The sequence below is a fragment of the Lethenteron reissneri genome, chromosome 26 (assembly GCF_015708825.2).
Source record: "Lethenteron reissneri isolate LAM-NWPU_2019-01 chromosome 26, ASM1570882v1, whole genome shotgun sequence".
NCBI classification, from domain to species: domain Eukaryota; kingdom Metazoa; phylum Chordata; class Hyperoartia; order Petromyzontiformes; family Petromyzontidae; genus Lethenteron; species Lethenteron reissneri.
The window spans coordinates 544,200-559,004 of NC_083804.1; the positions used below are offsets into that span (position 1 = coordinate 544,200).

At 48.3% G+C, this 14,805-nt stretch overlaps 2 protein-coding genes across 4 annotated transcripts in view; one reads left to right on the top strand and one right to left on the bottom strand.

Moving 5' to 3' along the window:
- MCPH1 (microcephalin 1) overlaps window positions 1-14,805 on the bottom strand; it is a 113,387-nt gene that overhangs the window by 39,313 nt on the left and 59,269 nt on the right.
- LOC133347434 (angiopoietin-2-like) overlaps window positions 1-14,805 on the top strand; it is a 50,991-nt gene that overhangs the window by 1,381 nt on the left and 34,805 nt on the right. The window lies entirely within an intron of this gene.

Consider the following 14,805-nt stretch of genomic DNA (forward strand, 5'->3'; position numbering starts at 1 on the left):
TCCAGGAGTGACATCTGAAAAGGTTTCTTTCGAATGTCTTTTTCTCGGAAAGTTGACAATTAATGCAATCATTAAATGTTTGATTCCACTATAAATGTGCGAATGAAGCGTCATTTAAAATCAGTTAATTGTACAAGCAAGGTGCGCTGCATGGTACACGGTAAAGGCTGACTGGCACGCATTATCCACCAAAAACAACTCCTGTTAGGTACTCATTTTGTTGACATTTGCTCGGCTGCAACTTAGATGGAATCTCTTGAGCAGCCCTCACCTACAGCTGGACTAGGCGAGCAGGTGCAAGCCTGGTTTGTGTGAGTTAATATTAACCGTGGAGGCAACGGTACTTTTGGCACGCATGCTTGCACAGGGGCTACGCACCGCATTTATGAATGCAAGAAGGCTTTGATTATATTACACATGCATTTTTCAATGCGCATTCCACAAAGCAGACATCACATCGTAATGCACGCAAACACGGCGGAAACTTCTAACATTTGCTAAAAGGGAAGCACAAAACTTAGAATCCAAATTGACCTTTACCCGACTGAAGCATCCACGTTGCACAATTAAGATTTGGTTATAAGACATTTCAGAATGTCGGAGAAGCCTGTTCGATGCATATCTTGGTTTGCTACTCAGAAATATAAGCCTGAGATGACAAAAAATAGTTGTTTAAATGATAGACGTAATATTATTATTATTTATGAGACACTTAGTAATGGTTCATTTTGGAAGATACAGGATATTATTTTCATCAGCTACTGCAACCGCAAGCCCAAGACTTAATCATTAAACTCCCGCAACCTTTGCACGTCCAGTGATGCTGTTGTTACAAAGCAAGGCACTGAAATCCTGACTCACACACGAGATGTCACGAGACCAGCCGGAAACACTCGCCAGCATTCAACTATTTCAGGAAATATTCAATTCGAATATTTTGAGGTCAGTAAAGTACTTATTATCGTAATAAAAAGCAAAGCGTTTCTTTACTTGGAAAAATAAACACAACCGAAGGAGTGTGCTATCAAAGTAGAGGCAAAGCGCGGTGCTATTTGTCTCTAAGACAACACCGTCACCTGCAGGTGCCACGCTGGCTGCGCCACACCGCGGCGGAGCCCCGAGTGACGCTCCGCATGCACACTCCGGACAGGTCCCCGCATGCACACTCCGGACAGGTCCCCGCAATCTGCACAAATCATCGCCGGGGCTGCTTTCACAGTCCACGGCCTCTCGTACTGCTCGGCAATCATCGCGCCTGCGCTGTATCCCACTCACTCTGGCCGACTCCGTGCGGACAGGGTCCAGATTTGAGAGTTTGTCAGGCACCGAGCTGCTGGGGTTCATTACTTTAACGATTACTTTGCTGCGGTCGCCTCTCTCATTGGAAGCCTCACTGTCTTAACGAACCCATGCCTGGTAAGTCCTGAGAATAAGTGTGCCCGGGAGATATGTTTCATACCACATGTCCCTGTAGCGGTTGGCTATACAATGGTTTAGTCTGTCTCTGCAAGGAATCTTTCCTTTTGAAGTCCTGGGGTTCGTGTGCGCGCTCGTGTGTACGAGCGTGCACGCGTACATCTGTGGGGGTACGAATGTGTGGTCAACTGAAGTTTTATTGGCCAGCTATCAGGTGAACTATTAAACCCACCACAGGAAATGTCCCACGTAAGGGGATCATTATTACATTTTGAGAACCCCGCGTGTGTAACGCCGGAAAGCTCCCCGGCACTTGTTGGCGCACCGCTGCAAGAGCGGCATCAGGTGCTGACACAGCACGGTGCCACACCGTGCCACCTCCACCCACGTGCCTCAATGGCAGAGCAGGCGGCTCGCAATCGGATGGTAGCGAGGTCTAACCCTTATGGGGGGGGGGGGGGGGGTCGCTCAGCCCGTCGTCCCTCCGGGGTTGTGTGAAGTCAACGGTAACTTATCAAGTGGAGATAACAGCAACTGCCAAAGGAACGTGGAATTTCCACCACAAGCTAAGGGCTGCAATGAGATGCGTGCTGCCGAATGCTCATTGTAGCACAGAAACAGTTTGACCTCTGCTGATATGGTAGTGTTGATTGTAGCACGTGACTAAACGCACAACAAATAACGAACAAAGCCAAGGTTGTTTGTGTGAGCGGCCACGCTTGTCGAGCGCCACGGCGCACGGAGCAACGCGCTGAAGTGCGAAAGCACGCAAATCAACTATCTTCTTTCCCGACACTGACGTGCGCTTAAGATTCCTTGGTTTATTTGGATTGTCAAAGAGTTTCAGCATTAAATCTTGATCTTAACCTACGACTTTGACAATACAATTCTTTTCAGCTCAAAGCCCCATGACAGAACCACACAGTGCATGTTTATAAACGCGAAACATAAAGCGTAGAGTCTAAATCAACGCTGACGCGGGAGCTGTTGCCACCATGCCGAACAGAGGGCCTCCTCCCCACTCTGCGTGTCTTGCACGTTGTGCCCATGTGCAGTACACTGCTCAGTATAATATTCGAAATAACAAATCCCTCCTTGTGTAGTCTTCGAGACCATTGGGGTATGGGCTGTTAGTGAGCACCTGTTAAGGCCAGCACAGCGTGCGATGGCAGTGGTGTGGCCAGCTCACATCAGGGAACCTTTCTCTCATCAGTGCCGATGTTTACGCAGCGCCAGGAAACCCGTTTAACGCCGAGGCCGGATGTTGTTCCTGGCTAGGACTTAAATCCAGGTAACCAGGATCACAGGGTAGCCTGGTGTAACATATATTACAATACACACACACATGCACATAGGAATGTATGTATTTATTTTACATACAATACTGATTATTAATTGCATTTTTTAAAGTCACAACTTACAAGTTATTGTATTTGCAGTTTCTTTTTCAATATATATATAGATATTGTTATAGTGGGATGCAGAGGCGCACACTGCTGCCCCGTAAAACAATTAGACGGCGTATCTCAACGTTTAGTCATCGACTAATTGTGGGATTTTTCACGAGAGTAAAATTGTAAAAAACAAACAATTAAAGATGTATATTTCATTTTAGACACATTTAATGAGTTAGTCACTTTAAGAATGCAGGCAGAATTGAATATTTAAAAGTCACATGTAAACAAAGATTTGTTTGCACATGAGCCGAACCTCGAGCTGGGTTGATTGGCCGATGGTTTTTATAATGGACGGAGGTTTTGTCGTAAAGCGCCCTGGGGATGCACGCGTGCAGAGTGCTCTTTACAGAAACTTGTATTGTACTGCGAGTGAGGGAAACCACGTCCCATTGGGGGGGATGCTTGGGACAAACATAACGGGCAAGGAGCGGAACGTTGCGCTGGGTGCTCCATCGCTGGGAAGCACGAGGAGGGGGAGGAGTGAGAGGCAGGGAGCTCCAGCCAGTGAGTGTGGCTGGTCAGCATGACCGGTGAGCGTGGCCGGTGAGCAGTGGCCGGTGAGCGTGGCCGGTGAGCGTGGCCGGTGAGCGTGGCCGGTGAGTGTGGCTGGTAATTGTGCTCATGCACCCAGTCCAGGCTACGTCGCACCCCAAGCCTCGTGTACGCAGGCTGTGCCCCCAACTCCGCACATGCTCCTAACGTCGCACAGCAATAGCACGGACACAATGCACGCGCTCGTGCGTACACGGAGTGATTACAAAGCCACAACGTACACGTTTGTGAGATTGGGCATGATGTCTAGAGACCGATGGTAGTGAGTGAAATGTAACAAGACGTTAGAAAGCGACATTTATATCTCATCTTTCAATCAAGGAATATTTAGAGACACATTAGAATGTACGGTATGAAATCGATGCTTGCTACTGGGTTACAACCTTAGGTTTAAAAACCACAAATCAGATGTATAATTTTAATTATGAAAAATGAAATGCAGAAATTACACCGGAAATAATTTGGTATTCCAATACATCATTTACCTAAACTTGGTTTTCATGCAAAGTGGAAGACAGGAAGCAATGTAATTAACCGCGCGAACCGCATGCCGCGTAAATCTGGCTGCGTACCGTGGGCTGCGCCACAGCGTACCTGGGAACGTTTTGGGTTAAGTTTCCATTCCAACATCCAAGACCTCTGCCAAGGTCACCGGCACTGCGGGCCTCGTCGCCCCCTGTGCACGTTGCGGGAACGCTATTTCGCTGCTTGACTCTCTGACTTCGGGTAACAAAAAAATTTCCAAACGAGGCCCTGCGCTTCAAAGACGTGCCAGGCGTGTCAAATTGCACAAAAGCACCAGAAAGGTCTCACATCTCTGGTGCCAGGCATGGCCAATGCCCACACCCCCCCACCCCTCCCATAAAATAGGAGTGCGCGCAGTACTGGCCTGGCAACGGGCGAGTGACATTTTCTCTGGAGCCTTTGTGATGGTAATGATGAATGGTACAGCAGTGCGAGAGACCCCGGGGAAACCATTATAAGCCGAGCAACAGGACTCCAGCCACACACACATTACCATCCAAAAATAGGCTCCGAAATGTGGAAGCTTAGCTATTCATAAATTAGTTCTACCCCTTTCGCCGCGTTATTATGTTGCAGTTATAATGCTTTAACTTATACCCTGAAAGTAACAGTGTGATGGCTGCATTACTCTGTCAAACGCAGGCAGTGGTGACGCTAATCATACAGAATTCAGCGTGGATACGATTTTAACTGAAATCCACTTAGGAACAATTATATTTTTTCTCTTCTTATTACAGTTTGAAAGGTTAAACTAAAACATTCCCCAAATATTATTAAATTTGGGGCTTTATACGACTGTCACGCGCGTTATGAGCGCACGCCTCCAGCGTGAGCGCGCCGGTGGCTCGGCTGCCGTGGGCCGGCCGAGCCTCGCGCCACCAACCACAGTGATAAGGCGCAGCCCCACGACGGCACGAGCCCTCGCTGCACACGCGGCACACATCGGCGGGGAATCAACCTCCAAATTAAGAGCCCCGTTGCTAAAGCTGAGCAATAATTTAGGTGTTATGATTGTGTTCGAACAAAATACGTTATTTTACTGCCCCTCCTGCGGAGGCTACGCACGCGTTCGGTGAGCACGTACTCAGGGGTGGAACTGTCAGTGTCTGCCTGCTCGAATGAGCATGGAGCGGCATTCGGTTCGATCGGTGGGCCTGAGCCAGGGGTGGACACTCCACATTCCCTTGTTTGGCGCCAGTCTATCTGCAGAGCAACCACTGCCGACTTCCAACATATTGTTGTTCATTCATTTTATTGACCGGGGGGGGGGGGGGGGGGGGTGATGCAATCCAGAGTGGGTTTATCGAGTGTCTCCATGCAACTGAATCTCCATTTGCTGCATTAGAAACTGGGACAAGCATCTTGGAAACCAGGGAAAGAGTCAGGATTGTTTCTCGAGGTGATTGTCACAGCGTGAGAGGTCGGAAGCTACAGGGCAGAAAGTGAGAGGAGATGGAGGCATAGTAATGGTACAAAGAGACACTGTGCATCGAGGCACAGCCAGTTACATGCGGAGTTGCAGAGGAAAGTCCTGAGACTGGCCTTGGACAGGGGAAGGGAGTCAGCAGTGGAGATGACCAGAGAAAGGGAGTTCCACCCTCTTGAGAGGATGTCGACGGGGAGTTGGCGACGGTCCTTGAGTCCACGAGCCCAGACCAGATACATATCTCTCGTCGGTACCACATCACGTGACATGAGTTAACTGGGAACATGTATTTCTGTGGCCAGTAAGAGTGCATTATGTGATAACCCATTTAATTTACTCTCATTAGCCATTTAAATAAATCGGAACGTCTAAAGTTTTGCTACCTCAGGTGGAACCAATTCTTTGCTCTGGCCAAGGGACGACTTTGGTTTTTTGGAGCAGAGGGCAAATGGGAGGGGAGAGTCAACCTACGGCCGGGATTTGAACTCACAGGCTTCCGATCATTTTCCAATTAAACAGAAACTCTAAAATAAATACATCTAAAAGTAATTACCATAAGACTGCACACGCCACGGCAGAACTACGGCACGTCGTGCCGTTGGCTGAGAAAGCATACCGAGCGCACAGACTGCTTCTTTGAATATGCAGTGAATGAAGGCCACTCATTTACAAACTAAATATACTCGACGACCCTGGCTGGGTTCTGGCTGCATTATTTGCTTGGCCTGAAGCTGCGACCCCGCTGGGCCCCCTCGCCCCTCTGGCCTCGGCTCCACCGTCGCAATTGAGTGCTCACCACGACCCGATGGCGGGACGGGCCGCGCAACGTCTGCTCAATGTCGTCAAGCCCCTTCCACATTCTATAATCAAACTCTTTACCCTCCGTGGCGAGTCGGGTCATCACACCTCTACGACGGGCCCAGCCCCCTTCTCCTCAAAGTCAAGCCAAATTGTGTTCCTGTTTCCACGAGCTAAACTCTTTAGCATGTATACACCAGTGGTAAACATCCTACAGTCGAATGTTAATCCTCAACAAGGGTTTGAACTTGTGACCTGCCAATTGTGCGGCAAGCCTCGAAACACGGCGAATCCCAACCTGACAGTTCAGGCCCAATGCATTCACAGCAGGGTAAGTAAAGCCAAATCAATAAATAATTGCCACCGAATGGTACTAATCCAAGCGGTTCACGGTGTAAGCGACTGGCTCACGACCGTAATACTTGGAGATGAAATCCTCTTCTGGATTGACCCAGCTCACCATCCTCCGGGTTTCGTAAAACGGCACCACCGAGTGTCCTCGCGTAGCACTTCAAATCGCTCAAACCGCCGCTCAGCGGCACGCCGGGGAGTCACCGGCGCTCCGCGGCCATGCCGTGTCCGCCCCTCGAGCGGCGGTGCCAGATTTAGCAGGAATGCTGCGAGGACGAGGTGCAAGAAGCAGGCGCCTATCTTGTTTTGCGGTTTGAGCAGTACAGGCTCAAGGAGGTGCTGCCTTACTGCTGTCGGCTGCTGTCAGCCGTCCCGATTAGCGCTCCGGCAGAATTGCCGCTCGCTTCACTCTCCCACTGTTGCTGCCACAGGCGTTCACCTCAAGGGGTGCAGCACCTACGCTGTTAACGTGCTGCAGGCACTAGGGTCTCAGCGTCCATGAGGTCGTGGGGTCACCGTCTCTGCGTGTGTTGGTGTCCCCGTGTTGTTATTCCAGCACTGGAGAATATTTCACGTTGCGCATCTGTGCTATGCTTTGTGCCCACGATGGGTACACGTGGATACAAGAGTGCACCACTGTGCACAGCGGCTGTGGCTTAAATCCTTAATTAGAAAATTGCCTCAATTAAATGACGAAACCCTCACTAATTAGTTTAGTGTGCTGCTTACGATGAGCTACGCGGACCCCATCGGCCCAATCGCTACGTTTGCGTGGATGCACTTCGCTGTTCTTGCCAGCCGAACAGTACAATGCGATGAGGCAATTGTCAGCGGCAGAATATAATTTTGGCCAGATTCAGATTCATGTCTGCTAAATGCCGATTTTCATGCAAATATTTTACCTGGATAATCCCTTGATAAGGAATTTGGCTTGCCAACATGTCCAGGGTTTGAAGAAATATTTATTGCATCGTTAACCCGAATAACTGTGTCGGTTTCTGTATGATATTGACATCCTGTACTGTGAACGTAACCAGAGCTGGGATGTGTAGCATAGCACATTTAGCCAAATGCACAGGTTCTGATTTCTAAGACACGCTCGCAGCATCAGAGTGACAGCAGCATACCGCAGAGCTGGCATCGTGGGCTACTGAACAACAACACTGGGTATTTCTTCTCGGATTAGGCTTGAGCTGAGTTTAACCTATGCCACTGGGATCGATTGCACAGATCACGGCATGGGAAACGAGAGGGGTGGGACGCAGCTGCCGAGATACCGGCACTGATCCCTGAGTAGAGCGAGCAGCCTCGGGCCGCGATTACTGCGCGGGTGAGAAAGACGGTCAAGCTGCAGATTTATCGGCCGTAGAAGATGCAGACCACACCACTTCCCCACGACAGCCGAGCACGTAAATTATGAACAATAATTCGAGGCAACCGCGTGTCGCTAACTTTACACAACAGCGCCGCGTGTTAGAGCAGCACTGATGAAAGGGTTGTTCTGAAACACATGGCTCATGTCACACACACACACATACACTCTCACGTGCTTTCAAATATATTCTTATTTTAAACGTATTTTCTACGTGGGTTTTTTTATAACTACACTGCAAATCGTGGAGCTCAAGGGGTACGAGGCCTTTCCATGAGCCCCCTTAGTTCCGGCTGTGTCAAGCCACGAGTGTGAGCACGTCCATTTGGGGCATCGGTCACCATCAGCTCAAAGCCAAATCATCATCATCATCATCATCGTTATTAAATCCGTGCCATAACACAAATAACCAATGCTGTATTTGGGCACAGGCCACCGATCTCATTATGAAACAAAATAATGTTACATCATTAATAATTAGACTTGTCTTTGTTAGATCCACAAACAGTAGTGGTAGAAAATTCTTATAGAGACCGACCCTTGCTATACGTGTGCATGAGCACCGCCCTGTGCTTGTTTGACCGTGAGGACACCTTGGTCAGCTTTGAGTGACCAATCAGCACCAACCCGATGATGCTGTGTGCCCGAGCTCTCGCTTCAGCCGGGCTATGCACGTCATATGTAACACTGGCACCGAGTGGCAGTGCAGTGGTCAGCGTAGCGCGTTCCAAACCCTGAACCCTGAGCCTGATTCCGAGCCATGACGAATATGAGCGGCCAGTGACACGAGAAGCGATCTTTACGCCTCCAAATGACCAATCTGTACTCACCGGCGAAGTGAAATATGGACGAACCACCATCACGACCGACGTGGCGTGGGGAGGCCTTCATCCAGTAGTGGATCGCTCAAGGGCTGCACCTGAATCTTTTATGGATATAGACCCATAGGCCTGCCCTTTGAATAATGTGTTGAGTAAGAACCCAAAGAGGTTTTTGACCGTCACTGAGAAGATAGGCAAATTTTGACATTTTGGCCGACAAGTCTTCATCGTGAAATACTGCAGCTCAGAGAAGTTCATGATTCAGCGGAGGTGAGCAGTGGGGGCTTTCTGTGAGAGCTGGCGACACGGGTGAGGGGTGGTGAGGGGGGCGGCCAGGCCGGGTGATGATGTCACTCTCACTGAAGGGGAATAGTTCTTTAAAGTGTAAATAATTCAAATTTATTCAGGACCTTGACAATGGGCCGATTGCGATGGTTTCCTTACGGCTCTTGTAATTAACCGGCCTGCGCAGCGAGTGTGCCTCTATTCCTCCACGTACAGGTGTGATTTCAAACATTGTGGAAATGAGCGTTCATATAAAACAACCGCACATGAAGAGCAACCGCCCAGAACGTGATACTGTTTTAGCAGACAATTGAAGAGCTCAGATGACCCCTGCTGCGATTTAAACTCGCAACCTTCCGATCGGAAGTTGAGCCTTGTTGCAATAGTTTCTCACTACATTACACGTGCATAGTACTGCATGGCGCATGTGTATATGTGTGCAGTGCGTTTTGTGTCTAAGCGGAGTGAATTTAGTTGTGTTGCATCCTAAAAGTGCGGAGGTTTAGCACACGAAAGGTTGCAAATTAAAACCCCAGTAAGAGTTAGCTCAGCCCTTCATCCCGACAGGGTGAATAAACTGAGTGCAGCTTTGTGCAGAGTTATCTTATACTGATGGTTCTGTGGACAAAATGACCCTCATCAAACAAACGTGAAATGTCCAACACCGTCTCAGAGTCGTGAATGAAGATGAGCAGGGCACCACCCTCATTTGAAGAGGGAAACACTCCTACTCTTTTGAAGAGTAATGGCTTTTTAATTTAAACACACACACGCGCGCGCGTGTGCGACGCAGAGAATCCACTGTGCCTTCACGCAGAAGTGCGTCTGCTGGGCGGAGTGCACGGTGCTCCAACGCCAAGTGTACATTTCAATCGTCCTGCAGGAATGACAACTGCCGTGAGGGACACACTGGACACTCTGCCCGGAGTCTGGTTAGTCCTATATCCTTAAATAGTGACTAATTGCAGCTCTTAGAGAAATAGTATTTGGTTCTTTGTAATTCTATATTACAAACAAAACATCGATTGCACTTTATAATTCAACCAAAGATAATAGAATCCACTACACAAAGAAAACTAAAAAGGAAAACATTCCCAGTTTTCTACATTTTTTAAAGCCACTCTTGTTAAAGGAAAACAGAAATTATTTTCACTCACTCAAAATGACACTGGCTGAAGGTGCATTCAGCAACTTGGCTGTCACCTGCTGTGACCCAACCAAAAGCACAAAGACAAAGATCCCTCATGTAGCCTCGAACAAAAGACAAAGGTCCCCCGTATAACCTTAACAAAAAGTTGGGGCAAGTGCTGTTAGCGAGCACCTATGAAGGCCGGCGCAGCATACGAGGGGGTGGGTGGCAATCACCACGCCCGGCCGCCTTTGTTTCCCCAGTGGTGATGTTTTACATACCACGCCAGGTACTCATGTGAGGCTGAGTCGACTTAGGGGAGGCCCGGGACCGATTCAGATGATCGTCACCGGTGTTGGCCGTGAGCGGGAATCGAACTTAAGTCGCCCGGTTCGTAGCGCAGTGAGCTACCCGCCACAGTACCGCTCCCCACAACATACGCATGCACGCATGCACACAACCACGCATGCACACAACCACGCATGCACACAACCACGCACAGCGGCATAAACGCTCGTGATACTCCGTGCGCTGGTACGACCGCCTGTGAGCGGCGTGCTCCGCTAGCCGGCGGCACGATGAGCGGCGCGCGCCTGTCCATCACGGCCCTCCCCAGCGCCAGAGTCTGTTCTGGCTTTGTTGCAGTGTGGCAGATTGATCGCCCAGAGGGGGTCCTCCTGTTCTGACTTTATTTTCTAAAGAGCGGAGCAGGTCAGCTCGCTCGAAAGGCAGGAGCACGTCCCCGAGAAAGTGTTTCAAAATGTCACCAGAGGTCGAAGGTGAATCCCGAGAAAGTGAATTATCTCGCGCCTTACCGGCAGCGCTCGCAAGACGCCACTGTCACAACGTGAGCACGAGATGTATTCATTAAGCGCAGCACTTTCGCCACAGAAATAAGGACGCTGCAGATTTAGAATGACTCACTAAAGGTATTCATCTGCAAGCATGTTGATATTATACATGTTAACACGAGGATTGCCAACATTATATTGTTTTACCGTAATGCATGACAACTGCCACACATTTACCAGATCCGTCAATGTTCAGTATATATCAGAAGAGGTTTTCCCCTTTTTTCTGGCAACAAAACAGCTGTGTTAAGATGTTAAAACCCCAAACTGAAACCTTTTACATGAAATCATGTCTGCATTAACCACAATACTTGTGGTCAGAATGCAAACAAAAAAATACTCTGATAATATGTGCATTGTCTTTGAAACGGATTGGTCTACACCAGAGACAGCTTTCTTTTGAGCCTCGTCTCAAAACGGTGTTAAACCAGAGGACACCAAAAGGCGCCTTTTGTATTGTGGTTAATGCAGACATGATTCCTTGTAAAAGGTTTCAGTTTGGTGTTTTAACATCTTAACACCTGTTTTGTTGCCAAAAAAAGGGGAAAACCTATTCTCATATTTTGGTACTAGCAAAGGAGGGCCCATGTTTCAGCATATATCCATAACAACTTAAACACATTTAGCCATATGGGGATATATTTTATTTAATAAAATATCACTGCATGCGCAGCTTGGCTCATTTCAAATAAGCTGTGCATCATATACACTCAGATAATGCATGTACATTACAAAATATAATATCTGAATACTGACTACACTGCAGTCACATGTAGAAGCCAGTATTATTTTTCTTCCATATTTAACTTTCATCATCATCATCATTAAACTTTGCCTCAGCAAATTAATGAAAATTGCATTCGCAACATGGTTTGCAAAACCTGATGGACAATGCTCCTAATAGAAGAGCCACACTTGTAATGGGCCATGAGATGTCCAGAAGAATGATGTCTCTTCACTGAATGGAGCGAGGTCCTCCCAAGATCAGGAAGGTCAGGCGTCTCCCTTAACCTCAGGAGCAGGGTGAGAGGAGCAGCCGGTCTCTCGCTGGACTTCAAAACTGTTGGCCTTCCCAGCCAGCGGGTCACACATGGCAGTGGCATACAAGTGGAATTAATTCCATTCAGATTGCACATTTTTGCGGGGGTTTACGATAACCCAAATTAGTCCATTACCTGGTTATCTGCAACAGATGATACTCTCAGATGTAGTGTGTGATACATCAAAGGGAAACACACAAGCAGAATGAGAACCCATTTACCAAGTGTCAATAGAAACACATGCACAGCGGTGGAACTGTGCTGGTATCCCATACCGGCGCGTCTCAGAACACCGCACACGTAAACCGGCACTCTGCACAACAGTTCCTATTCCTATACGAAAGAAGTTCAACATTCGTTGAACGATACATACAACGATACATACACACATACAACGATACACACATACGATACACACACGCATACAACTATACATACAATACATACACATACGATGCACACACACACACACGATACACACACATACAACTATACATACAATACATACACATACAACGATGCACACACATACAACGATACACACACATACAACGATACACACACACACACGTACAATGATAAATACACACGTACAATGATGTAGAGTATAAACGGCAGTGAGCATCATCTGACCCTTCGACATTTACATGGCGAAGCCTGCACATGTGTAAATGCTCGTCAATTTAAGTCAAAATTTTAAGCAGTTTTTGTCAGCAAATAGATTTCACTGTAATGCGTTTTGTTGAGTTTGTGGCTCATCCACGCTGTTATGTTAAAGTACTTTCCTATGAAATACTTTTATCGTGTACTCTCTTTTTTACGATCACATAAAAGCACGATGATGCCAAACACAAAAAGAAGGAAAACTGCTTGATTAATTTACAAGCCCAAATTCCATTTTTGTCCATTGAACAAACTTGCACAAGAAGAAACGTATTATTATATTCAGTGTGCAACCCACCGTAAACCTCACCAGAACGGCCGCAATAAAACCCTAACAGGGATGAGTTGCAGTGCGCAATGCGTGACGCTTTATGCCCCAGACGCTGTGAAGCACAATATTTGGAATCCCAAGCGTAATTGCCTTTCTACTGCCCTTGCGTGTCCCCGTAACTCTGGCTTGTAGCGTCTTATCAGCGCACGGCACTCCATCATCGGCGGCCAGATACTGTGCCATTCCACACTCGACTCAGCGGGCGATGGCAGATGCGTTGTCACCGTGTGCGCTGCTGGCGCCGGGCCAGCGCGCGAGAAGCGCTGTGGCTTCAAACGCTGCCGCTCCACCCACACCACGCGCTCCACCCTCACCTGCCGCTCCACCCTCACCTACGTGCTCCACCCTCACCTGCCGCTCCACCCTCACCTGCCGCTCCACCCTCACCTGCCGCTCCACCCTCACCTGCCGCTCCACCCTCACCTGCCGCTCCACCCTCACCTGCCGCTCCACCCACACCTGCCGCTCCACCCACACCTACGCGCTCCAACCTCACCTACGCGCGCCACCCACACCTACGCGCTCCACCCTCACCTGCCGCTCCACCCTCACCACGTGCTCCACCCTCACCATGTGCTCCACCCTCACCTGCCGCTCCACCCTCACCACGTGCTCCACCCTCACCACGTGCTCCACCCTCACCACGCGCTCCACCCTCACCAATGGTGGTTCGCAAGGCCGTGGGGGAAGTGGGCCGTGGAACCGTTACAGATACTCAGGATGTTTTTGTTTTTATAAAACACCAGATATTGTGTTTTTATTCCCTATTTAGATTTTATTCTTGAGTCATACACACAGCTCGCTGGCTATCATTTGAACCAGATGACTGCGGCATTGGTTACTGACATAAACATTATTTGATGTGATACAGGTGCATGGTGGTCCGTCAAATGCGTTTGAGAGTTGACAGTCGTCTGCGGGACCAGAGACGCTGTTGACCACTGCCTGAGTGCGAGTGGTGTCGCCTCTTTACGTGGGGGGTGGCTCTGGGTAGTCTGGCCTCCCTCCTATACACCAATTCAGAACGACACCTGACACCAGACATGAGACGTCACGTGACTGACGCAGCAGAGTACCTCGGCAAAGTTGCTGAAGTGAGATGCGTACTGAAGTAATTCCAAGGTGAACAGTAATTACTTTTGCAGCTAAGCAGTGATGAGCGAGTTAGGTTAAACCTTGAATCGTTTCAGATGCCGATTCACTGTAAACTGAGCTAGAGAAGTCCCCATGATTGTAGGCTTCCCAGACACGAGCTCTGCTTGAGATGATTAACTTCATAATGTTTGGAGCGTTCGTGCTCACGCTCGCGCTACCTCAGCCACCGCTGAACATGAGAGCTAAAGAGTGGGCAGAATCTGAACCTGTGACTGATTAAAAAAAATGTGAAAGCTAAAACCGAAAATATATAATTGAATGATTAGATCTGTAACCACAAATATAACAAAATTCTGATTTAAAAAAAATTAAGTTAAAAAAATGCACAGTTAGCAGTGCCTATAAAAAGCCGTGTGCTCAGATTACAAACGGATGGCAGGATTCATTACGCCGCAGAGGCATGCAAACAACGGCAGAAAGCAACGTAGTTGGCGTCTTTCACACAGGCCCAATTCAGAGGTACAATCTCAACGATTATTCACACAATTGTACGTGACTGTCGCCTTTACATTTGTTGACCACATCGCACACATCGTGGTGTGCCCAATTAAAAAAATTGATTTAACCTCTTACATTTGTTTGTGTACCCAAGTCAGCCAGTGGGTGATTTATGTCCCCGTTCACAACTCGACG